Raw genomic sequence first — 24,562 nt, 5'->3', positions numbered from 1 at the left:
CGTCTGTCCAGAAAGTTAGATAGTGTGTGTGTGGCTGGCTCTGGGTGTGTGTGGCTGGCTCTGGGTGTGTGTGTATGTGGCTCTGGGTGTGTGTGTGTGGTAGTAATTGCTGTCTGCTGAGCTCGTTCGTAGGGTACAATAGGTCTCACATTTGCGAGAGATTAAGCTAATGGCAATGTACATGACAATGCCATTTATTTATCTGTTTTCAAAACCAACACATAAATACAAAATTTGTCATTTACAATGCCAATAGCTCTAACTTTTCCAAAGGCGAAACCATTGCATTGTAAATGTTTGTTTTCATTTTCACAAATGTGCCTGATAGTGCTTTTCTGAGTTTTTCTTTTACAGTAACTGGAAGCCTGTACCTGTCTATGTGTGGTGCCTGTGTGAGGCTTGATGTGATCCCTGCCTGCCCAGCACTGCTCCTGAGTGTAAGAAGTGGACGATTTTTGGCTTGCTTTCCTCAGGATCAGGGAAGCAGATATGTCCCACTCTTTGGTGTGCTGCCACTCTCACCTTGCTACAGGCAGGCATGGACCACTGTGTGTTCCCTCATAAACGGCATGGGGACACTGGTATAACGAAAAGTGAGGGGGCCTCCCTGCACGGTACTTAGAAGGGCCCCCTCCGGGTTCAATCAGGAGCTCTACGGCCAGAGTGCAGTGCCGAGGGGGCCCCTTGGAGCTAGTGGCCCCCCGCACTGTGGGGCTGCGGGGGCCTGTGTTACGCCCCTGCATGGGGAGTTGGAGGAGGCACACTGTGATGCTGAAGGGGGGCTGGCCTGCCCTGGCAGCCCTTAACAATGCAGCACCACAGCCCTCCTGTTGCCAGTAGCCTCAGGGCACTAGCCCCACTGCGATTGTAAGTGGGGAAAAGGGGGGATTGCCGGGCACACATCTCAACACTGAATAGTCTTTCGGGCACAGTCCCTTCTTGGGGAGACTTTGTTTTGAAACTGCATCTCACAGAACTGCCTTTTTTCATCCAACAGCACTGGGGAACTGTTAGATGGTTCCTCCATGAAGGAGAGCAATACAGGTCCACATCTCTGGCCCCATTAGGCCGACTCAGATGTGGACTGCTGTAGTTCAGCTACCAGGGGACAAATGTCCAAATTTTCACGCAGGTCAGCTAACAAAGTGGCTGTACTGTGTTGCATAAAAGGGAGAGAACAGAAATGCTTCATGTTTACAAAACTATCAAGCATTTCTGCTCTCTTCGTGTACTGAGTCACTGTGTACAAGGGTACCAGCGTTACAGGAAGGATTGCTTTTGTACAGGAACAGACACCTTCCTGCACAAAAACAACATTTAGAGTTAGTTTCCTCTTTTTACATGTGCAGCAGAATGCAGCGCAAGTCGAAAGAGGTACCAATGAAGAGAAATAAAGCTATTTCCCCTTGTTACACCTTACTTTGTATGTTGTAGCATATTGACACATTCCCAGGCTTACAAGTCTTTGTAAAGCTGAGAATGTACCAGAATTCATGGGTGGATGTATGGGAACAACCCCATCTTCACCACAAGTGACAGTATCAAGTACAACTCCACCACGCCACTCACAGGGACTCCATCATCAACTTCCAAATCAACACATCTCAAACAACACCCCTACCAGGTAACACAATTCCAAGCCGCAGCTGGGGGAAAATCACAGAAGCAGATTGGCTCAGTGCCATCAGCACAGATCAACCTAGCCCCGCAGACAACCTCAAGAAGGCCATCTACAACTTCAACAACTTGATCAATAAATGCGCAGACTCCATCGCACCCATACAAACCCAATATGTATGTGGATCAAATAAGCAAGCCAGCTGGTACACAGAAGGCCTCAGAGACACCGAAAAGCACTGTAAACAGCTAGAAAGGAAATGGTGAGTAAGCCAAGACACACCCGCCAGAACTACCAAAAAGGTTGCACTCAGACTCTATCACTACCAAACCAGAGACACCAAGGAAAAACAGTAGTGGGCTGCATCAAAGGAAGCTCCAACAGCTGCAAGGAGATCTTCTCGATTTTCAAGGATTTCACATCACCATCAGCCACTGTCAACAACATCAGTGCCTCCAAACAATTCTGCAACAACGTATTCAACTTCTTCCACAGCAAAATTGCAAACATTTACAAAATCGTCTCACACCAACTCGACCCCAGAGAACTCATCTCTGACTTACTCACCATCTGACAACCCTCCCTAGAAATTACACAGCGGCAATCATACGATGATCCACTCAGCTGCCCCAACGGACCTATTCCCCCACCACATCTACAACCTGGGAACATCACCAATCAGCACCACCCTGACCCACATCATCAACACCTTCATCATGTCTGCAGGTTTACTGGATGAATGGAAACTTGCAGAAATCATATCCCTCCTCAAGAAGCCTTCAGTCCACCAGAATCCACTGACCAACTTTGGACCCATCTCTCTTCTCTCTTATGCAGCCAAAGTGATTGAGAAGGCTACTAACAAGAAACTCACAAACAACCCTGAGCTTCACCATCTTCTAGACAACATTCAATCAGGATACAGAAAGAACCACAAGACCGAAACTGCACTCATTTTGCCATTTGAACCATTCTCTGCAGACATCAACGCTGTCTCCCACAACATTCTCATCAGAAGACTCCACAAGATTGGTAAATTAAGTTCTGCTCTCAAATGTATCTGTTCTTTCCTCACAGGAAGAAATCAAAGGGTCAGGTTGCCATCCTGCCAAAATAACGATCAAGAAAATGATATGCTGAGTCCCACAGGGCTCATTCCTCGGCCCCACCCTTTCCAAAATATACATGACACTGCTCACCGACATTATCTGATCATAAGACATCACCTTCATCTCCTACACTGATGACACCCAACTCATCCTCCTCTGATGGACAAGAAAACCACCACCATAACCAACTGCCTGACCATGGTAACAAACTGGATGTAAACCAACTGCCTGAAGCTCAACTCTGACAAGGCGGAAGTACTGGTGTTCGGCAATTAGACCTCCTTGTGGGGCTCCACCTGGTGCCATAGGAGGTAGAACAACACAGACCCTGCAAAAAGTCTAGGGTTCATCCTAGATGACAAGCTCAACATAACGGTTTAAGTCTATGCAGTATGCACCTCCTGCTTCCACCTCCTACGCAGTCTACGAAAGATCTTCAAATAGTTACCCTAGAACACCAGATGACCTTGCAATGGGGCGCAAAGTGACATTTATCAAGCTATGTAAGGTCACCTTGAGGGACCTTGATAAATCTAGAATAATGCAAGTCAGGGCAAACTGATGCATTGTGCTACTCTGCACCAGGGAGTGTTGGTGTTCCCATGCATCCACCTTTGGATTTTGGTGCAGTCCTAGATTTACTAAGACTGGTAAACCTGGGAATGTATCAAAATGCTACTTCTTCCAGGTGAGAAACTTCTTAATTATTTTTCACCCCATTTTTTCCTCTTTGTAAGTGTGTGGTATTCTGCACTATGCATATAAAGAGGAAAATGCCTCAGAGGATTCTGACCTGCTCGCAGGTCGAGACGCCCCCGACCGCCACCCAGCTCCTCCTGCTGAAGCCCGTCGCTGCCTCCCAGCGCGGGTTCGCGCCCACAGTGACCCTGCTACTGCTTTTCTCTGCTTCCTAGTTGACGTCCTGATTGTGCTGTACGGTTTTATTCCTCTGTTTTTTGAGTCATTACCAGTGCTTTTTCCCGCTTTTTGCCTGCCTTAAACCCCCTACACCTACTTTTTCCTTCTGTATCCCCTGTTGTTACCGCGACCTCCTCGTGAGGCCATGCCCCCTCACTCCTGCCTCCCAGCTGCCCCGCCTCCCGCCCCGCCTCAAAGGTGCCTGCTGCTGGACGCTCGGGGTGACTTCTGACCTGCTTGCAGGTCGAGACACCCCCCCAACCGCCACTCAGCTCCTACTGCTGAAGCCCGTTGCTGCCTCCCAGAGTGAGTTCACGCACACAGTGACCCTGCTGCTGCTTTTCTCCGCTTCCTAGCTGACGTCCTGATTGTGCTGTACGGTTTTATTTCTCTGTTTTTTTTGTCATTGCCAGTGTTTTTCCCCGCTTTTCGCCTACCTTACACCCCCACCACTCCTTTTTTCCTTCTGTATCCCCTGTTGTTCCTGTGACCTCCTTGTGAGGCCACACCCCCTTGCTGAACCGTTCCCACCTCCCATCTGCTCCGCCCTCCCTCTCCGCCTTAAATGGCAGCCCCCGCCCGGAGGCGTAGATTCCGATACGACGCCAACACCCTCCACGCCCTCAACACCAGCCGAGACCACCGCTGCTTCCAAGCCACCCCGAAACTCACCCACGGACCCTTCTCCTGCCACACCTGTGACTTTGCATGCGACAGAACCACCAAACCTCCAAGGACTGAACCCAACCACCTCCGATGTATACTCCTCAACACCCGCTCCACACGCAAACACACCGTCGAGCTCTGGGACTTGCTCGACACATCCGCCCCAGACGTGGCCTTCCTCACCGAGACCTGGTGGAATGACTCATCGACACCGGACATCGCCATAGCCATCCAGACGGCAACAAGATCTCCAGCAGAGACCGCACCAACGGAATCGGAGAAGGAATAGCCATCCTCCACAAGTCCACCCTCCAGGTCCACACCTACGCAGACGACTCCCTCAGCACCGCCGAACACCTCCACTTCCGGATCTACACCGACCCCAACATCACCACACTTGTCTACAGACCACCCGGACCCCAGGCCCTGTTCAGCGACTCCATCGCCGGCCTCGCCAGCACCCATGAACTTGCTTCAATGGACTACATCCTCCTCGGGGACATGAACGTCCACCTCGAGAACAACAACGATGCCAACTCCACCACCCTGATCAACAACATCGACAACCTTGGCCTGCAACAACTCGTCGCCGAACCCACCCACGCCGCCGGCCACACGCTCGACCCCGTCTTCTCCATAAGCACCCAAGTTGCCTTCAACAACACCACCAAACTCTACTGGACCGAACACCGCTGCATCTACTTCACATTCAAGAAACCAACCACGCACCACCGCACGTAACAGCTGCCTCGCCACTGCTGGCGTAAAGTTACAGAGGACCAGCTGACCTCCACCCTCGCCCTGAACCCACCCACCGACCCCACTGACCCAGACGCCGCCGCCCGTAACCTCAGACAGTGGATCAAAGACTGCGCCAATACTCTCGCCCCGCTAAAGAAACCCTCCACCAACCACCCCAGCAAGAAAGCCGCCTGGTTCACCAAAGAGCTCCAGACCTCCAAACACAAATGCCAGAAGCTGGAGAAGAAATGGCTCCACGACCGCATGCCAGACAGCCGCGCTGCCCACAAGGACGCCACCCGCAGACATCACCAACTCAACAGGACAACCAAGAGATACGCTTTCAAAACCCACCTGGATAACAACGCACACAACTGCAAAGAGCTCTTCAGCATAGTGAAGGAACTCTCCAACCCCAGCGCCAACACCAACAACATCCTGCCCTCGCAAGGACTGTGTGACTCACTGGCCACCTTCTTCCATCGCAAGATCGTCGACATCCATGCCAGTTTCAACACCAAGTCCACCCCGGCTACGATAGACCCAACCCCGAATGCAACCTGCACCAACCAACTGACCTCCTGGGCCCACGTCAACGACGACGAGACACGCAAGGTCATGAACTCTATCCGCTCGGGTTCACCATCAGACCCCTGCCCACACCACGTGTTCAATAAAGCATACGCCACCATCGCACCTCATCTACGGAAGGTCATCAACATCTCCTTTGACACAGCGACATTCCCGGTAAGCTGGAAGCACGCCGAAATTAACGCCCTCCTCAAAAAGCCCAAGGCTGACCCCAAGGACCTCAAGAACGTCCGGTCCATCTCCCTACTCCCCTTTCCGTCGAAGGTCATTGAGAAAATCGCCAACATACAGCTGACCTGCCACCTTGAGGACAACAACATCCTGAACCCGTCGCAGTCAGCCCTCATCGCCCACAGACGACATCCGGCGCCAGCTAGACAACGGCGAAACCTCAGCCCTCATCCTTCTGGACCTGTCTGCTGCCTTCGACACGGTCTGCCACTGCACACTAAGATCACGCCTCCAAGAAGCCGGAATCCAGGAGAAGACCCTGGACTGGACCACATCCTTCCTCTCCGGCAGAACCCAGAGAGTCCGCCTCCCACCCTACCGATCCGAAGCAACCGATCTCATTACGGCGTACCCCAGGGCTCATCCCTCAGCCCTACCCTGTTCAACATCTACATGGCCCCCCTCGCACAAGTAGCTCGCCCACACGACCTGAACATCATCTCCTACGCCGACGACACCTAGCTCATCCTCTCCCTCACCAAGGACACGCACACTGCCAAAGCCAACCTCCACAAGAGGATGAAGGCCGTGGCCGAGTGGATGAGGAGCAGCCGCCTAAAGCTAAACTCGGACAAGACAGAAGTCCTCATCCTCAGCCCCACCCCTTCGGCCCGGGATGACTCCTGGTGGCTGACCACACCACGCACGCAACCTGGGATTCATCCTTGACTCCTCCCTCCATGTCTAAGCAGGTCAACGCCGTCTCCTCCTCCTGCTACAACACCCTCCGCATGCTTCGCAGGAACTACAAGTGGATCCCAAACAAAACCAGAAGAACGGTGACCCAAGCCCTCGTCAGCAGCAGGCTGGACTACGGCAACGCACTCTACGCAAGAATCCCGACCACACACCTACAGCGACTGCAACGCATCCAGAACACCTTGGCCCTCCTGATCATCAACATTTCTCAATGCAGCCGCATCACCCCCCACCTAAAAGACCTGCACTGGCTCCCCGTCAACAAGAGGATCACCTTCAAGCTCCTCACCCACGCACACAAAGCACTCCACAACACCGGACCAGCCTACCTAAACAACAGACTCAACTTCTACACCACCGCCCGCCAGCTCCGCTCCGCCAGCCTCGCCCTCGCCGCCGTCCCACGAATCCAACGTACAATATCCGGCGGCAGATCCTTCTTCTTCCTCGCCTCCAAGACCTGGAACACCCTCCCCACCCACCTGCGGCAGACCCAGGATCTGCTCACTTTCAGGAGGCTCCTCAAGACCTGGCTCATTGAGCAGTAGCAGCAGCCCCATCCCCTCAGCGCTTTGAGACCCTCACGGGTAAGTAGTGCGCTTTAAAAATTCTATGATTGATTGATTGATTTTTGTGCACAAAACAATCCTACTCCCAACCCAGGCATCCTTGAACCGTGGTGCAATGATGCTTGCTATGGCGCTGTGAGAAGTTGGCCTGGCATATGCACCAATCCAAACAACCCTTATTGATTTTTTTTTGTTTGAATATTTTTTATTGCATTTCTTATATGAGATTACATGACAATAAAAGAAAAGCAGCAGCTGTTATAGAATAGGCTCGTTTTTGGTATCCGTCCCCCACGGATTAGTACACCTTTGACATTAAACTAACAGTTCAGAAATAATCTGGCCCACTTGTGACCAATCAGGATTACTTCCAGCAATCTGAATCAGGTATGGCCTGGTGTATTGGTGCCATTCCGGGTGTAAGGTGTATATTGGAAGAGAAGGACAGGACAGTCTGAGCGCGTCCGTGTGTCAGGTCATGTATATCATATGTCAATGTCCCCATATCTAAGGTGTGCCTCCTGCTCCATACCCAAAGGGAAGTGCGTGTATCAAGGGAATTGTAGGGTCAGCATTTTCTAATCCACCTTAGCGGCACTGGGTGAGGCCTAGGGGGATCCGCTGGGCAATCGATATTAAACACCTTTTACACATGATAATAAACTTTGAACTAGATCTCGTTAAAATAGGAACCGAAAATTAAATGAAATTAAATCAGATGGGAAGTAGCACAGGCAAGGGTGGATGTGCACATTGCTCTGTCAGCCAAGTAAATCGTCCAGAACGGCTTGGAGTCGTTACAGTGGGAGAAGGGGGGCCTCCAATGCAGTGCTTGACCCCGGGGCGTGAGCAGAGGGAGAGGGGGGGAAGGGGGAGGGGGGGGAACGCAGTGGGGCATGGGCCTGAGGGGGGGAAGCCATGGCTTCCCCCCCCAGTGCCGCGGAGGTCACATCCATCAGCATTTCGCAGGCGTGTCCATTGGGTGTGAGTCGGCAGAGTCTGCCCACTCATGGGGCGTAAGCGCGAGTTTGTCGCGCCTAGCTGTCTCCGGCCCAGGCAGTATCGTCTCGGCAGCGATCTAAGGGGAGCATGTCTAAATAATACCTCCTTGCAGACACGCCCGGTGGAAAGCAGCCAGAATATCATCCCAGGCCCGGGCTATAGGGTACTTGCAAAACCCCACTGTTTTTTCCCTGTGCAACGCTACGCTCTCCGCTCTCGCCCAATTATCAAAGGAGTTACGCCAGTGTATCGCCCGAGGAGGCTCGCCGTTCTTCCAGCACTTAGTAAATAGCGGTTTATCTTGTCTGGGGATAAGTATGCCCAGTGTATTATGTAGTATTGGATGGTTTTGAAGCAAGAATTACACAGAATGTTCAGGGCCCCGGCAATTATCATCGCCAATTCTTTGTCGGTCCAGTGCAGTCCCCTGTCCTCAGCCCATTTATCCCGTAACCACTGTGGGGAAAATTGTGTGTGTGTGTGTAAGGCCTGTGCGAGCCAGTGCACCACGTGTGATCCGTTTCCCATCACATGCAAATATTGGATTAGCAGGTGGGTCGGCAATTCTTCCATAAGGTTACCCCAGGCCTGTGTCAGTATGTGTATGAGTGTTGCGTGCGTCAGGAAATATCCCGCAGGTAGCCCCGTGTCTGCGGCCAGAGCCTCGAATGGAATTAGGGCACTTTCTGTAAACAGGTCCCCCAGCGTGTCTAATTCAGCCCGTGCCCAGCTGCTTAGTGCCGCTTCCGTGAGCGCACCGTATTCCCAGGGCGTCCCCAGCAACGGTAGAACCAGAGCATATGGCTAGGTAAGGCTCGTGAGTTTCAGACTTTGCACATATCAGCCTTCTAACCAGAGTCTCCAACTCGTGAAATATACGAGAAGGGACATAAATTGGCAGGTTGGCATAGAAATACAGTAACTTTGGCAACACTATCATTTTTGTCAGAGTGATTCGACTCGGGACGTTCAGTGGGAGAGAGTTCCAGAAGGCGACTTGTGTCGTGAGCGATGAGATTTCCCTTATTAAATTGCCTTCCAAGACATCTGTGGGGTCTCGATACATGTATATCCCCAGATAGCGAAAAGTGGTTGGGTACCAGGCAAGTCGTTCGCCCAGTACCGTGATGGCACTTTCCGGCGTCGCAGCGTCAAAGGAATACACACCTGACTTTGCCCAGTTTACCTTAAGACCCGACATCTCTCCGAATGCACGAAATATGTCGGTGAGTACAGGTGGGAAGCAGGTCAGGTCTCTGATGTAAAGTAGCAGGTCGTCAGCGTACAGTGACACTGCATGAACCCCGTAGGCCAAGGGGATGCCCCATTCTACACCAGAGGCTCGGAGTCTCACCGCTAAGGGTTCCATCACGAGGGCGAAAATTAGGGGGGAGAGGGGGCAACCCTGTCTGGTACCTCTGCATACCCGTATCAGGTCAGAAAGCAGCCGGCCCGTGCGAACTCGTACCGTGGGTCTCTGGTACAGGAGTTCCACCTTCTGGAGAAAGTCGTCGCCCAAGTTATATTTCCGCAACTTCGACACTAGCTAGGTCCATTCCACAGAGTCAAATGCCTTCTCAAGATCGAGTATCAAGCACCCCGAATGAGGCCATCAGGGCGTGGCTAGGCTCTGTATTCGAAACAGACGTCTGATGTTGTACGATGTGCTGCGAGTTGGTACAAAACCGTTTTGGTCGGCATGGACAAGAGCAGGCACCAGGGGTGCTAACCACTGGGCCAATGTGGATGCCAGGATCTTATAATCTGTGTTGAGGAGGGCCAGAGGTCTGTATGAACCCATATTGGTCTCGTCTCTGCCCGGCGTTAGAAGAGATATTAGGTTTGCCTCGTTCAGTGTGGGCGGAAGAGCAGAATCAGCAATTACTGCTTCAAACATGCGCAGTAGTTCGGGGATTAGGATAATGGAGTAGGCTTTATAAAACTCCGCGGGTAGCCCGTCAGGTCCCGGGGATTTCCCATTAGAGAGAGAAAAAAGGCTGTTCGGAGTTCCTCTGATGTGAGCGGCGCACTCAGGTCATCACGCTGCACATCATTGATCTCTGGCAGGGGTAAGGCAAATAGATATGCCAAGATGTCGGTGGAGGAGACCCGCAGACGAGAGCAGTAAAGGCCCTCATAGTGTGTCGTAAAGGCTTTGTGAATAGCCCTTTGTGTGTATACAGCAACGCCTGATTAACCACGATAGGAATGTTAATGTTAATGTTAGGGGTTATTTATCAAGCGCACTTACACCGGGTGGCTTCATGGCGCTGACCAGAAAACAGAGAATACTGAGGACAGACTGATCAGACAGCAAGCTGTCCACTATACCAAGTTATATGCTTGCCGGAACAGCCAGGTCTTAAGGAGCTTCCTAAACTGCATAGTGTCAGTACAAGACCGGATTGTCAAAGAGAACGAGTTCTAGAGTTTTGGCGCCAGGAAAGCAAAGCGGCAGCCTCCCTGACGCACACATTTGAACTTAGGTACAGATAACAGGGAGAGATGGGCTGAGCAAAGGGTCCGATTAGGAACATATCTGGGTAATAGATTGTTGATGAATGCAGGACTCTTAGCATGCAGAGCCTTGAAAACAAGGCAGCCTGTTTTGAAAGCACTTCGCTGAGAGATCAGAAGCCAATGTAGTTTCTCAAGCACAGGACTAATTGGTTGCCATCTAGGTTGTCGAGTGACCAGCCGAGCTGCCTGGTTTTGTACTAACTGCAGACGCTTAAACACATAGAGTGGCATACCCAGATACACAGAATTTGCATAATCCAGATGGGATGTAACAGTGGCAGCTATGATCCGGATCAGAGCATCCTGGGTGAAGAACCAGTGAATTTTCCTGATCTTACGCATCTGGAGAAAGCACTTCGAGATCACATTGCCCACTTGGGATTTCAAAGAGAGTTCCTTATCAAGGGAGACTCCCAGTGTTTTAGCTGAGCTGGAAGGGGAAGGAGGTGGACCCAGCTCCACGGGCCAATAATGTGGACCCCAAAATTTACAGCTATCCCCGGTCAGGACAAGCTCTGTCTTGCCCGGGTTCAGTTTCAAATGATTGCTGTCCATTCACTGAAAATCCGCCACTGAGCGGTTAGAGCCATCTATCTCAAAGACCAATTGCAGATCATCTGCATAGTTGAGGACTGTCACATTTATCTCCTTCAAGGAACGAATCAGAGGGGAAATATAGATGTTAAATAGGTGGGGTGACAGTGCCGAACCCTGCGGGACCCCGCATGAGATTTTCTGAGTGGAGGCTAGATAGGGCCCTTGACGGACCGCCTGAGACCTATCCTTCAGAAAGGAAAAGAACCAGCAAGCGGCGGCCCCTCAGACACCTGCAAGTTCGACACGGTCGACCAAAATAGCATGGTCAACCGTGTCAAAAGCGGCAGAAAGATCTAAGAGTACCAATACCCGGGGGGAACCGCTATCAGCATGGTCTCGGAGAGTATCTAGTACCTCCACAATGACTGTTTCAGTCGAATGAGCCGGCCGAAAACCTGACTGATAGGAATCGAGATATTTAGATTCCTCCAAAAAGTCAGAGAGACAGTTGGCAACATAAGTCTCCAGCAACTTTGCGAGGAATGGAAGCAGAGAAATTGGACGGCAGTTAGATAGCAATGTGGAGTCTGCTCCGAGTTTCTTTAATAAAGGTACAACTATAGCCTTTTTAAAGGCCGAGGGAACTTCCCCCGAGGTAAGAGACTCATTCATTAGAGCCAATACGGGGCCAGGGAAGGCAACAAGACAGTCTTTAAGTATGTGCGGGGGACAACAGTTAGATGGAGCTCCTGATTTGACCTTCAGTAAGAGCTTTTGAAAAGTTTCCAAGTCAATATGGAAAATTGACCTAATGAATGATTATTTTTGAACTGATCAGCAGAACTAAATACGCAAGAAAGCTTAGGAATATTATTTTTAATAGTGGTAATTTTGTCAATGAAATAGTCATTAAGGGAGTCACATACGGCCAAATGCATCAAAGTCCGGTTTTGCGATTCCTTATTTGCGAATTTTAGGGAATCGCAAATAAGGAATCGCAAAATGGGATGCATGATGTAAATAGCATAATATTTGCGATTCGGTAAAAATCGCAATTTTTACTGAATCGCAAATATTATGCGAATTCTAATTTGCGATTTCGCAATTCATATTGGGAAGGCATTGACATTTTGCGAATTTCAATTAGCGATTCGCAAAATGTTAATGCACCCCTGAAATGTATTTTGAAGTGCATGTTTCACACACACATGTCCTAAGGACATGTGTGTCCGTAACATGACAGTGTTTTAAAATGCAATTTTGAGCATTTTAATACATTTTCACAAATTACCACGAGGTTCACCCTCGTGGTAATTTGCACCCCCTAATTGCGAATTTGCAATTTTAAAAGTAATCATGCATTGCTTTTAGGGAATCGCAAATTTGCGATTCCTTAAAAGCAATCGCATTTTTGGAATTCGCTAAAAATAGCGATTTTTCCAAAAATGTTTGATGCATCCCAAAAACCTATTTAGGAATCGCAAACGGCCGAATTTACCGATTCGTACCGTTTGCACTTCTTAAATAGGTTGATGCATGTGGCCGCTGGTTCCTGAGATGGGACTGTCTTCAATAGTATCCTCTCTGGATTAGAGAGTTCATTGACAATATTAAAAATCTCTTTGGAGTTATTATTTGAGTTAATGATACGAGTAGAAAAGTGAGTGGCTTTAGCCACAAGAATTTTTTTTATACTCTTTTCTAGCAGTTGTATAGATCAGTCTTTTTTCCTGATAGTACTTCAAGCGTACAAGTAGATACTGTACAGTTTAACAGTTCAGGAAAGGAGGTTCTTTTTGTGAGTATATCGAATTTCGACAGTAGATCTAATGTGTCGCTGGTAGGGAACAGACTGGTTGTGTGCAGACCTTGTAGCGATGTGACGGCCTTTGTGCAGACCTTGTAGCGATACGGCAGCCTTTGGCGCGCCTTCGGCACGCCGCCAGCGGGTCCGCTGCGCTCCCGCATGACGTGTTGCGTTTGAGCCCGAAGACCTACCCCTAGCACCGCCCACAGGGCGGAAAAGACAGCTCTCAGGAACCTAAGGGGAAAGGTGTCAGGGTCTAGCGCACTCGCGCAACGTCCCTGTTAAGTAGGGTAGCGTGAGGGCGTGAGGGCAAGATAAAAACAACTAGACCGCACCGTCTACCAAAATGGAGGTGTCGGCCGAAAGTGCACTGCAAGTCAGGGTTCGATTCCCCCTCCTGCTCCAATAACGCCCACCCAACCAAAAATTCCCACAGAATCAAACACAAAGATATATGTCTTCAATTTTAAAAGCAGTTTCTCAATTTATAAAAGATTCAGGCAAAGAAGCAAGTTTCAGCAGAGTGTGGTGAGTAAGTCGCGAGTCTCTTGCTTTCTGGGTCTAGCGCGCTCGCACAACGTCCCCGTTAAGTGGGGCAGCGTGAGGGCGTGAGGGCAAGATAAAAACAACTAGACCGCACCGTCTACCAAAATGGCGGTGTCGGTCGGAAGTGCACTGCAAGTCAGGGTTTGATTCCCCCTCCTGCTCCAATAACGCTCACCCAACCAAAAATTCCCACAGAATCTACCAGGCTTGTCCCCAAAGTGATGAGTGCGTTCTGAGTGGGCAGCATAATTTAAATTTTTCAGCCTGTTAAGCAACTGTGTGTGTTGCTCCCTGGCTGCTATCAGGGTCCCATCGTCTCCCTCCACAGCCTCCTGTTCCCCAGTCAACAGGTCAGATCCGACCCGCGTCAGCTCTCCCTCTATCTGCTTCCGCATTCCCGCCTGCATGCCCAGACAGTGGCCTCTCGTGACGACTTTAAATGCATCCCATTCCAATTGCGGGGTGGAGGCAGTGTGGTTATTTTCTTCAAAATATTGTAAGAGGCGGGTCGAGAGCGCCTCTCTGAACGGGACATCCAGCAACATGTCTGGCTGGAGCCTCCAAGTAGGCACCGGTGGATGCGGGCGTTCCCAGGTCAGGTCTAGGGTGTGGGGGTTATGGTGAGAGTGAGTTCGGCCTAGGTAACAAGTGTCCGTGACATGGGGGAGCAGGTCGTTTGTCAGCATGTATCTGTCTAACCTGACATGCAATGAGTGGGCACCTGAGTAGTATAAATATACCCTGTCGTGAGGATTGCGACCTCGCCAAGCATCATGCAAGCCCCATTGCATCGCCCAGTCCGTGAGTGCCCTCATTGCCCCATGTACCGGTGCGCTGGCTAAAGGGGGGAATGACCAGTCCAAGGAGGTGTCCAATACACAGTTATAGTCGCCCCCGAGCAAGAAAGGAACACCATGCCATGATGCCAGTACTGATGACAGCCGTGTGAGAAAGGAGCTCTGCTCAGTATTTGGGGCATAAAGTGAAGCAAGAACAATGAGCTGTCCATCCAGCTTACTGTGAATTACTACATATCTGCCCTCCGTGTCTACCCAAAAGTGGGAGAGTGCAAAGGGGACCCCACGGCACACCCAGATCAGCGCCCCTCGCGCATAATCTGAAAATCCAGTAACGTACAGTTGTCCCCTCCATCTTCGGTGTAGCGTTAGCGTCTCTGGGCCAGTCAGATGGGTCTCCTGCAGCAGTGCTATGTGTATATGGTGTTGTTTGAAATATGAATAGATCTGGTAACGGCGTGACGGTGTGTGCATGCCGCGCACGTTCCATGTACAGAATTTACTCACAGCCATAATACATCCGGTTCTCCATCACCCCCCACCCAGCCCACCACCACCAGCTGACAACACCGTTCGGCAGGTTAAACACCCACTGATATCATCAGAGCACCTTCGCACACACCCATCATATGCAAGGGAAATATAGGGGAAGAAAAAAAAGGGGAATCAACCAGCCCTGAGGCAAACAACAACAGAATACCAAAAGGTCGACAGCAGAACATGTTATCGTCAATCAATCAATCAATCAATCAAGACATTTATAGAGCGCACTACCTACCCGTAGGGTCTCGAGGCGCTTGGGGGGGGGGGTGCCGCAACTGCTCAAACAGCCAGGTCTTGAGCTTCTTCCTGAAGGAGAGGTGGTCTTGGGTCAGGCGCAGGTCGGCCGGGAGGGAGTTCCAGGTCTTGGCGGCCAGGTAGGAGAAGGACCTTCCTCCTGTAGTGGCTCTGCGGATGCGTGGGACGGCGGCGAGCGCGTGGCTGGCGGATCGGAGGTGGCGTTTGGGAGCGTAGAAGTTGATTCGGTTGTTGAGGTAGCTCGGGCCTTGGTCGTGGAGAGCTTTGTGTGCGTGGGTAAGGAGGCGGAAGGTGATTCTCTTGTTGACTGGGAGCCAGTGCAGGTCTCTTAGGTGTCCGGAGATGTGGCTGTGTCGTGGTGGGATGTCGAGGATGAGTCTGGTTGAGGCGTTCTGGATGCGCTGGAGTCTCTTCTGGAGCTTGGCGGTGGTTCCGGCGTAGAGGGCGTTGCCGTAGTCCAGTCGGCTGGTGACGAGGGCCTGGGTGACGGTCTTCCTGGTCTCTGTGGGGATCCACCAGAAGATCTTCCGAAGCAGGCGCAGGATGTTGAAACACGACGAGGAGACGGCGTTGACTTGCCTGGTCATGGAGAGGGAGGAGTCCAGGATGAAACCCAGGTTGCGTGCGTGGTCCGTCGGTTTGGGTGCGGTGCCCAGGGCGGGGGGCCACCAGGAGTCGTCCCAGGTGGAGGGCGAGGAGCCCAGGATGAGGACCTCCGTCTTATCTGAGTTCAGCTTCAGGCGGCTCGTCGTCATCCACTCGGCTACCTCTCTCATCCCTTCGTGTAGGTTGGCTCTGGCGGCGGCGGGGTCGTTGGTCAGGGAGAGGATCAGCTGGGTGTCGTCGGCGTAGGAGATGATGTTGAGGTTGTGTTGGCGTGCGATGGCCGCGAGGGGGCTCATGTAGACGTTGAAGAGAGTCGGGCTCAGCGAGGATCCTTGAGGGACGCCGCAGATGACTTTGGTGGCCTCTGACTTGTTCGGTGGTAGGCGGACTCTTTGTGTTCTTCCGTCGAGAAAGGAGACGATCCATTCCAGTGCCTTCTCCTGGATTCCAACGTTGCTGAGGCGCTGTACTAGGGTGCGGTGGCAGACCGTGTCGAAAGCCGCGGAGAGGTCTAGGAGGATGAGGGCCGCTGTTTCCCCGTTGTCCATCAGGGCTCGGATGTCGTCAGTGGCGGCGATGAGGGCGGTCTCGGTGCTGTGGTTGGCGCGGAATCCGGACTGCGATGGGTCGAGGGATCCATTCGTCTCGAGGAAGGCGGCCAGCTGTTTGTTGACGGTCTTCTCAATGACTTTGGCTGGAAACGGGAGTAGAGAGATGGGGCGGTAATTCTTGAGTTCGGTGGGGTCTGCTGTAGGTTTCTTCAGTAGAGCGCTGAGTTCGGCATGCTTCCAGCTCTCGGGGAAGGTGGCGGTGTCGAATGAGGTGTTGATGATGTCCCGCAGGTGGGGTGCGATGACAGCGTCGGCTTTGTTGAAGACGTGGTGAGGGCAGGGGTCGGTCGGAGATCCGGAGTGGACGGAGTTCATCGTGTGGACGGTGTCTTCGGTGTTGACCGGGGTCCAGGCGCGGAGGGTGGTGGTGGGTGGCGTTGCTGCGGTTGTGGCGTGCGTCGGTTGAGTGCTGAAGCTGTAGTGTATGTCCGCGATCTTGTTGTGGAAGTAGGAGGCGAGGGAGTTGCAGAGGTCTTGCGAAGGGGTGATGTCGTTGTTTCCGGCGTTGGGGTTGGAGAGCTCTTTCACGATGTTGAAGAGTTCCTTGCAGTTGTGTGCGTTGTTGTCCAGTCGGTTCTTGAAAGCCGTTTTCTTGGCGATGCGGATCAGTTGGTGGTGTTTCCGGGTGGCGAGCTTGAGGGTGGTCCTGTTGTCCGGCGTGGGTTCCCTTCTCCAGGCTTTCTCGAGGGCTCGGCAGTTCTTCTTAGAGCTCTTGAGTTCGTCGGTGAACCATGGGGCTCTCTTACTGCCGGGTCTGCTGGGCGGGATCCTCAGTGGGGCGAGTTCGTCCGCGCAGTTACTGATCCACTTCGTGAGGTTGTCGGCGGCCTGGCTGGGGTTTGCTGAGCTGGCCGGAGGGTGCTGGCTCAGGTAGGCGGCGAGCTGGTCGGCTGTGATCTTGTTCCAGCTTCTTCGGGCAACCTGTTGCTGGTGGTGGTGGATCGTCGTTCTTCTGAAGGTGAAGTGGATGCATCTGTGATCCGTCCAGTGGAGTTCTGTGGCGTGGCTGAAGGCGATGTCTTTGCTGGATGAGAAGATGGCGTCGAGTGTGTGTCCGGCGAGGTGGGTGGGGGTGGACACCAGCTGCTTGAGTCCAAGGTTGGCGAGGTTGTCGAGCAGGGTGCTGGTGTTGCAGTCGTTGTTGTCCAAACGCTCTAGTGACCTAAAGAGACCGTGAGTTCAGGGGGGGTCGCTGAGCACTTGGCTCTGTCTCTGCCGGCACATTATGTGATCAGGTTGAAGGCGCATCCCCCCCACAGGTATCACCTGGCATTCGGGCCAGTTGTAGCGGATGCGCCTGCAGCGCGGGGTCCCGGTTCCTCCGGGTTTAGCACCCTGCCGCCCGTAGGCGCCCCCGGGCAGCTTCCAATATGTCACTCACCTCCGGGGGGTCAGACCACCCCCGCAGCGCCGCCCCACAGCCAGTGGGCAATGGTTATTTTCACTCCAAGTCTGAATTGGCAGAGCTACACTCACAGCGTCTTGTCAGCCAGATCCAAATCCAAATGCCCCCCTACGGCAAGGCAGCCTCGCCGATGCTACAGTTGTGGTCCATGGAGTCAAAGAAAACCTCCAAGAGGTAGTAAAAATTCTCAGGGTCAAACAAAAAGAGCCAAACTTTCCAGACTGTCCTCAGTGAATGAAGTCGGCAGTTTGCGGGGTGACATCTGGTAGGTCCGTCGACACCTGTGAATCCGGCAGTCCATAAATACGTTCATCATTGCTTAGGATCCCGCGGGGGTTGGCCTCCAATGTGGGGTCCACTTCCAATGAACCGCTGATTTCCGCCACCATCCGAAGGGCTTCCTGTTGTTCACTGTGCATGAACTCGGCCGGGGGGCCCACCTCTGATTCCACGCGTATTCGTCCCGTCAGCGAGGGCCTCCGCCTGCGCCGGCACCGGGGCCCCCGGTCGCGCCGCATGGTCGACGCAGATGGCGTCGCGCTGGGCTCCGTGCCTATGCCCGAGTTCAGCCAAGTCTCAACCACCTCAGGAGTATTGAAGAAATGGGTCTTGTCCTGGCCTACCACATGTAGGCGAGCCGGAAAGAGAAGAGAGTATTTCAGGGCTAGGCTGCGGAGTCGCTGTTTCACTGCAAGGAAAGAGTGCCGCTGACGTTGTACTTGAACAGTGTAATCAGGGAATAACATGATCTTGGCGTTGTCAACCCTGACGTCAGACAGTTTCCTAGTCTCTCGCAGTATGGCGTTGAGGTCCTGGTAGTTCAAGACACGAATAAGCATGGGTCTTGGGTTGGAGCCTGTAGGAGGGGGCTGCGTCGGGCCCCGGTGGGCCCGCTCCACTATGAAATGCTGAGAGAGGGTGCCCTCGGGAAGTAGGTCTGTGAGCCAGCGCTCCATGTGCACCTCTGGTTCCCTACCTTCCCATCGCTCCGGCAGGCCTATGATGCGGACGTTGTTCCTCCTCGCTCTCCCTTCCGCATCCTCCGCGTGGTCCTCCAGTTATTCCACTCGGTTGAGGAGGTCTTGGACATGCTTATCCGTCTGCGCGACCTTGGGCGTGACATCAGCCACAGTGGCCTCTAGGGCAGCCGTGCGTTCCGATAGCTTCTTGTGGTCAGCCCTCAGGTGTGTGAGGTCAATGGCAATGCTATCAATTTTCGTTTTCAAAGATGTGCAGGTCAGTTGCAATGATTCCTCTAGTCGCTCCATCGCCACCAGCATTGTGTCTAGTTTGGAGGTGGTCTGGTCGTGATCTGTAGATTTTGCCATCTTCCCCTTCACCTGTGTACCGCTAGCACCGGCCCTCGTCTTGGGTCCCCCAGACATGGGCAGCGTGATGTGGTGTGGTGCTTGGGCGCACACGGGGCGCCCCCCCAGGTCCTTGAGGGGGGCGCGGGGCAACAGCTCCACTAAGTCAAGTGGGTGGGCACACCGCACACCAAGGAGAGTGTTCACAGCTCGGTAGAAGTAAAGAGGAGGAATAAGGTGTCTTCCCCTCGTGTAGACAGTACCCTCCGGCGTGCCCAGGCAGCAAACCCCTCCCCGCTCTGCGGGTCCGATGTGAGAGCCACAGTCCCCTGGCTGCCGCCAGCAGCCCTGCACATCCAGCCAGTCATCCGGGTGGCCCCAATTACCTCAGTGAGCACCCCAAGGCCAACCAAGACGACAGCGTGCCTCCCCGGCACCTCACACAGCTCCCTCAGCTCCCTCCGGAAGGGGGGTTCTCCAGCGACGAGGCAATCAGGTCTGGGGCCCCAACAGGGCAGATGATGCCGCTCATTTTCCACCTCGGGCCTGCGTAGATGTCCACCCCGAGGCCAGAGGGGCAGCCAGCCAATGTATATAAAGGAGTCCACGCACCAAAGGAGGGTATCTCCAGCTCAGAGCCTGGGAAGCCGGTCACCTCATGATTATTCTGCCGGCGCTCGTCTCACTGTCCAGCACGAACGCCCCCTGGGTATGGTCTCCAGCAGGGGGGACCCTTGGGTGCTGCCCACAGGCTTGGCAGGCCCCCACCCCAGCCAAAGGAGTCAGCCAAGTGCACAGCAGCTCCCGCTACAGATCAGGCAGGTGGCAGGGGTCGTAGCCCTCCTCAGGGACGGCCGATCCAGCAGGGCCCCCCACGCAGCACCAGCATCCGCAGGGGGTAGGGTCCGTGAAGACTTTCTGCAGCTGCCAGGCCCCGCCCCACAGGTCCCACCCGGTCAGGCCTTGCGGGTGTGGCCAACCCTGGCCCCGCACCGACCTCCGCGCCAACCAGGCGGGCCCACCGAGGGGGCTTGTCCGATCTCTCCGTCTCCGGAGCGGTCAGTAGCCCCCGCGACACCCCACAAGAGGCAGGGGTCCAGGTATTGTCCCGATGCAGCTCCGCTGATGATTCTCGGGACAGATCCAGCTCCGCAGCATGCAGGCCTCGCACCACAAACAGCAGTGGTCGGGCCTCGCGGTCACAGCACCGCCCCAGGATTGCGCCGAAACCCACGCCGTCTGGGAGAGCCCGCCAGGGGGGCGCTAACTCCACGCCGCCGCAGGACTGGCCAGGGATCTCCGCTCGGCTCCAACCTTGACAGGGGCGCGGAGGTCGGCCCCACACAGCTCCGGTGATAGGTAGGGCCAGATTTTTAGCAATTATCTCGGATAAATGGCCTGTGGTAGGGGAGCTCAGCTCGGAGCTCTACCCGGACACGCCGCCATTGCGTGCTTAGCCACGCCCCTCCAAATAACCCTTATGATGATAGGTTTAAAGACAACCTATATAGAAAGCTATCCTAGTGGTAGCTGTGGAGATCAGCCTTCAGGCTAAGTCTTGAAGGAATGTAAAAGAGCTTGTTTTACCAGTCTATAATCTCGTGAATGACCAAATGAAAGGAGAACCACAGCAGGTTATATATATAAAATATATGTATTTAATCTAAACACATCCATCTAGTCTCTTTATAAGGCTAGAGGCAAAAGTACAGACAGTAAACTTATTTAGCACACAGTAAATTAGCACAGTATACATTTAGCCCTAGTAGCGTCACCAACCATGTACTAAGAAAGTGGTTTAAGTACCACTACAGTCATAGAGACAATGCCTAGGGCCTGTAGAACCGCTGGGGCAACCAGGAGCCACCCAAAGTAGTGACGCAGCAGAACCACGGGGGACGCGTGCATTGTCTAAACACAGTCCTGAATCACCATTGACTTCTATAGGGAAAGTTGCAATTAGAATTTTAAAGATTAGGGACACTTAGAAGTGAACTTGGAGCAAACCCCTTGAGAACTAGATAGCTCGAGAGTCAAGAACCACGGGAGCACCGAAGTACTCATGTTATCTCACCCAGGGAAGCCGGGTGCATAGGTGTTTTTACATGTCGGGTTAGTCTTAGTTTTCTATGGCGAGCTGCGGAAAAGTGCTGCAGGCGGCCATTGGAAAGAGTCCAGATGGATCCAAGGGTGGATCGGAGATCTGAAGAACCTGAAAGCAGAGGGGACAGAGTCTGGGTCACTTGCCAGTGACCAGGCAGGCAATAAGAAGATGCCTTTGGAAGGGAGTCAGGGCACGTCTGGATCAACCAGAGATGCCCAAGAAACAAAAGAGTTACCTTCGTGGGGACCCACCAGTTGACGGACCATGGATGGCGAAGGGGCCTCAAGTATAAATGCTAGAAGCGGGTCCACTGAACACTCATGGAGTGTCAGCCCACAATCTTTGGTGCAGATGGTGCTCAGGGTTGGACTACGAGTAGCCTAATGCACAACTTCGGGAAAGCTCGGGAAGTAGGTGCACTAGCAAATGTGCACGGTGTCCAGGAGTTCCGGTCCCACGTCTCTCGTGATGACTACAGGTCTCAGCTTTGCTGTGATCTCATGTGGCCTCAGAGATGTCTGTAAGTCCGTGTCCTGTGTCGTAAATCCTTCAGGATCCAGCGGGAGCCTTGGAAATGCAGACCGGCAAGGTGCTTCTTTGGTGCCTGATTGAACAGGGGAGTCACTCCTTGACCCCAAGGGAGATCCTTCCGTCTTCTAGTCGAAATAGAATGTCGAAGTTACAGGATATATGTTGCAGAGTTTCCTCCAGGATAATCTAAACACCTAATGACTGGGTTCCTATACTTATACTAAGTTTAGGGGTTGTACTTACTCTAGGGTCCCACCTATGGGAGGACCCAGGGTGGGGGTGGTAACACCCCTTCCCCTTTGTCCCGTTTTGTGCCAGAGCAGGGGCTGAGTGCCCCTGCAACCCGTTAGAACTGGGGTATGCACAGGGACACCAAGTGTGCCCCCAGCACTGTCTGAAAAACATTCACTGAGTGCACCAGCCCAGCCCGAATACACTAAAGTCTGTCTGGGGAGGTGGTTATACATCCCTGTGATAGGAAACCTATTGTCCAGGCCTCCCCCTGGGGAGGCATAGGATTCTGATGCATTCCTATCTTAACAAAACATTGTAAATCTGGAAATGTGTGAGGTTCGATGGATGTTGGGTGGGAACACCGTAAGCAACACCATTCAGAGTAATGCGTGAATGGGGCCCATATTTACAAGGCCATGAAAAGTCATTCAGGGTGACTTTACATGGCCTTGTAAATATGAGCAGGCCCATAGTGCTGCCAGTGCATCAAAAAAGGGCCACATCTGTTAAGTAATTGCCTTGTTAAACAGGCTCATAGTGTGTAGCCTGTGTTGATTCACATTTGTAGGTAGGGATTGAATTTTGCTGTAATCAGATCAACTAAATTCTGATTAACGAAATCTGCTTTAATCGTAACCATATGCTGGAGTGTAATGAAAAATAGATGGTTGTTTTGAAACTTTGTACAAGCTGCTACTGACCTTTTTTCTGTTTTATAGAGTTTTAAACAGTGCGGAGACACCAGCATTGAAAACCTTGTGACTGATTCCCCTAATGTGAGGGTTGGGATTGCATACACTACCTTACCAAAACAGAAGTCCAAAACTAAGGTACAGAAAGTACTTGGTATTAGTTACAGCCTATGTGTATCTAAATCGTGTTTTTTCACAGGTGTGGGCTTGCAGGAGAATATCCCTCATGCAGGAGCCTATCTGTGTGAAGGACTGTCCTACAACTATAGACCCTGGGTCTCTTGAGTGTGGAGTACCATGAATATCAGATTTTCCATGATTTTGGTGTGCCCACAGGCAATAACTTGGGTGCCATTCACTTGTGATATTTTGAAATCAAATGAAAATGAAATGGTGGTTAAGAGCACCTGGTTTTTCATAATAAGTTTGACCCTGGAGCTGTATGAAAATATAACATAAAAGCAACTTTTTAATATGTATGCATATTTCTATTCACAGTTTTATCAGTGGGTGCCAGATTTCCTTCATCCTGATCGGCTGATGAGGTTTACAGCTGTATATGATGTTTGTCAGATTTTCGGCAATTTGTTTCTCAAAAACAAGGTTATTCCCCACAATTTGTCTCACACAATAACACGTCCCTTCCAAGGCTTGACCCATATCTGTATTCTGTGGATTTTCTCATTGATTTGAGCAAAGATCCAGGCACTAGTCACCATGCCATTCTATGATGGACCGGAGCTGGCTGACAACCAGGAACTCCTGCCAACCCTGGACATGTCGGAAAACTAGAGCTCCAGAGTCATCCAATAGGATAAGGCTTGATTGAATCCCATCAAACTGTAATACCCAAAATCCTTTCCAATCTCCAAAATATATGAAACAAAAATCACAATTTCGTCAATTCTCTGTCACAAAAAAACTCCAGACCTAAAGGCGAATAACAGATGTCTAACCATCCCACGGTCCCACACTTCTGATAGAAATCATACCCTACATGTGTGGGGTATGGTTTCAATCTGCCTTCACTATGTAAGGACCAGATTGACACTACATTGACCTTACACACTCACATATTTGGTCTAATGCTGTCCCATATGAAAGGCCCACCCTTACATGTGAACTACTGCTAGAACTATGGGAATGCTAACTGGGGGGACTTGTATTGACCTTTTTTCTGTTTTACAGGATGTCAAACAGAGGGCTGATTCGAGAGGCAAAACCATGCTGACTGATTCCCCGATTGTGAGAGTTGGGAGTGCATTCACTGAGTTACCTAAACCGAAGCCAAAAACTAAGGTACACACACTACTAGTAATTAGGTACAAGTTATGTTTATCAAAATGTGTAAATTAGAAGGATGGTAGTCCTTCAGCATGGGGGAACTAATGTCCTCCTACACCCTAACAAATGGAGCACTATTCGTCAAACTTACATTCAGGCCCTTTGGTAAAGTTCATTCAGGTCACTCCTGGAATCCGCAGGTCCCCAGAGCTGGCCTCTAGGTACCAGGTGTCTCGCCACCCTGGGTTTGTGCAGCTTCTAGTATTCAGTGGTCAGCTGGGCCTTTTTGAAGTTGATGATCCTTCTGATTTTGTGTCACTGAAACATTCTAATAGGAGGGCAACAGCCTGTTCCTTGTAGAGCAGTTTCAGTCTCTAGGCACCAGGAAAAAGTCAGGAGGCTGCTTTCTTCAAGGAAGGCCTTCTCCAGTTGTGAATGTTGCCAAGGCAAGGCATATTCAGAGGAGGTAATGGTGAGGTGCTAGTCTTACCCATGTGCACTAGACAGTGCTTAGAGAATGCTCCCTACCAAATCACATCTACTCTCTTACCCTATGCCAAACTCCTTTTGTAGTCCTTCCCACTGGAATTACTGTAGTACTTTCTGAAGCCCAAAATTTAACACAACTGAGCCCTGCTT

This window comes from Lissotriton vulgaris, chromosome 8 (assembly GCF_964263255.1).
Source record: "Lissotriton vulgaris chromosome 8, aLisVul1.2, whole genome shotgun sequence".
Lineage (NCBI taxonomy): Eukaryota > Metazoa > Chordata > Amphibia > Caudata > Salamandridae > Lissotriton > Lissotriton vulgaris.
The sequence above is the reverse complement of the archived record's forward strand: the minus strand, read 5'-3'. Positions refer to the sequence as shown.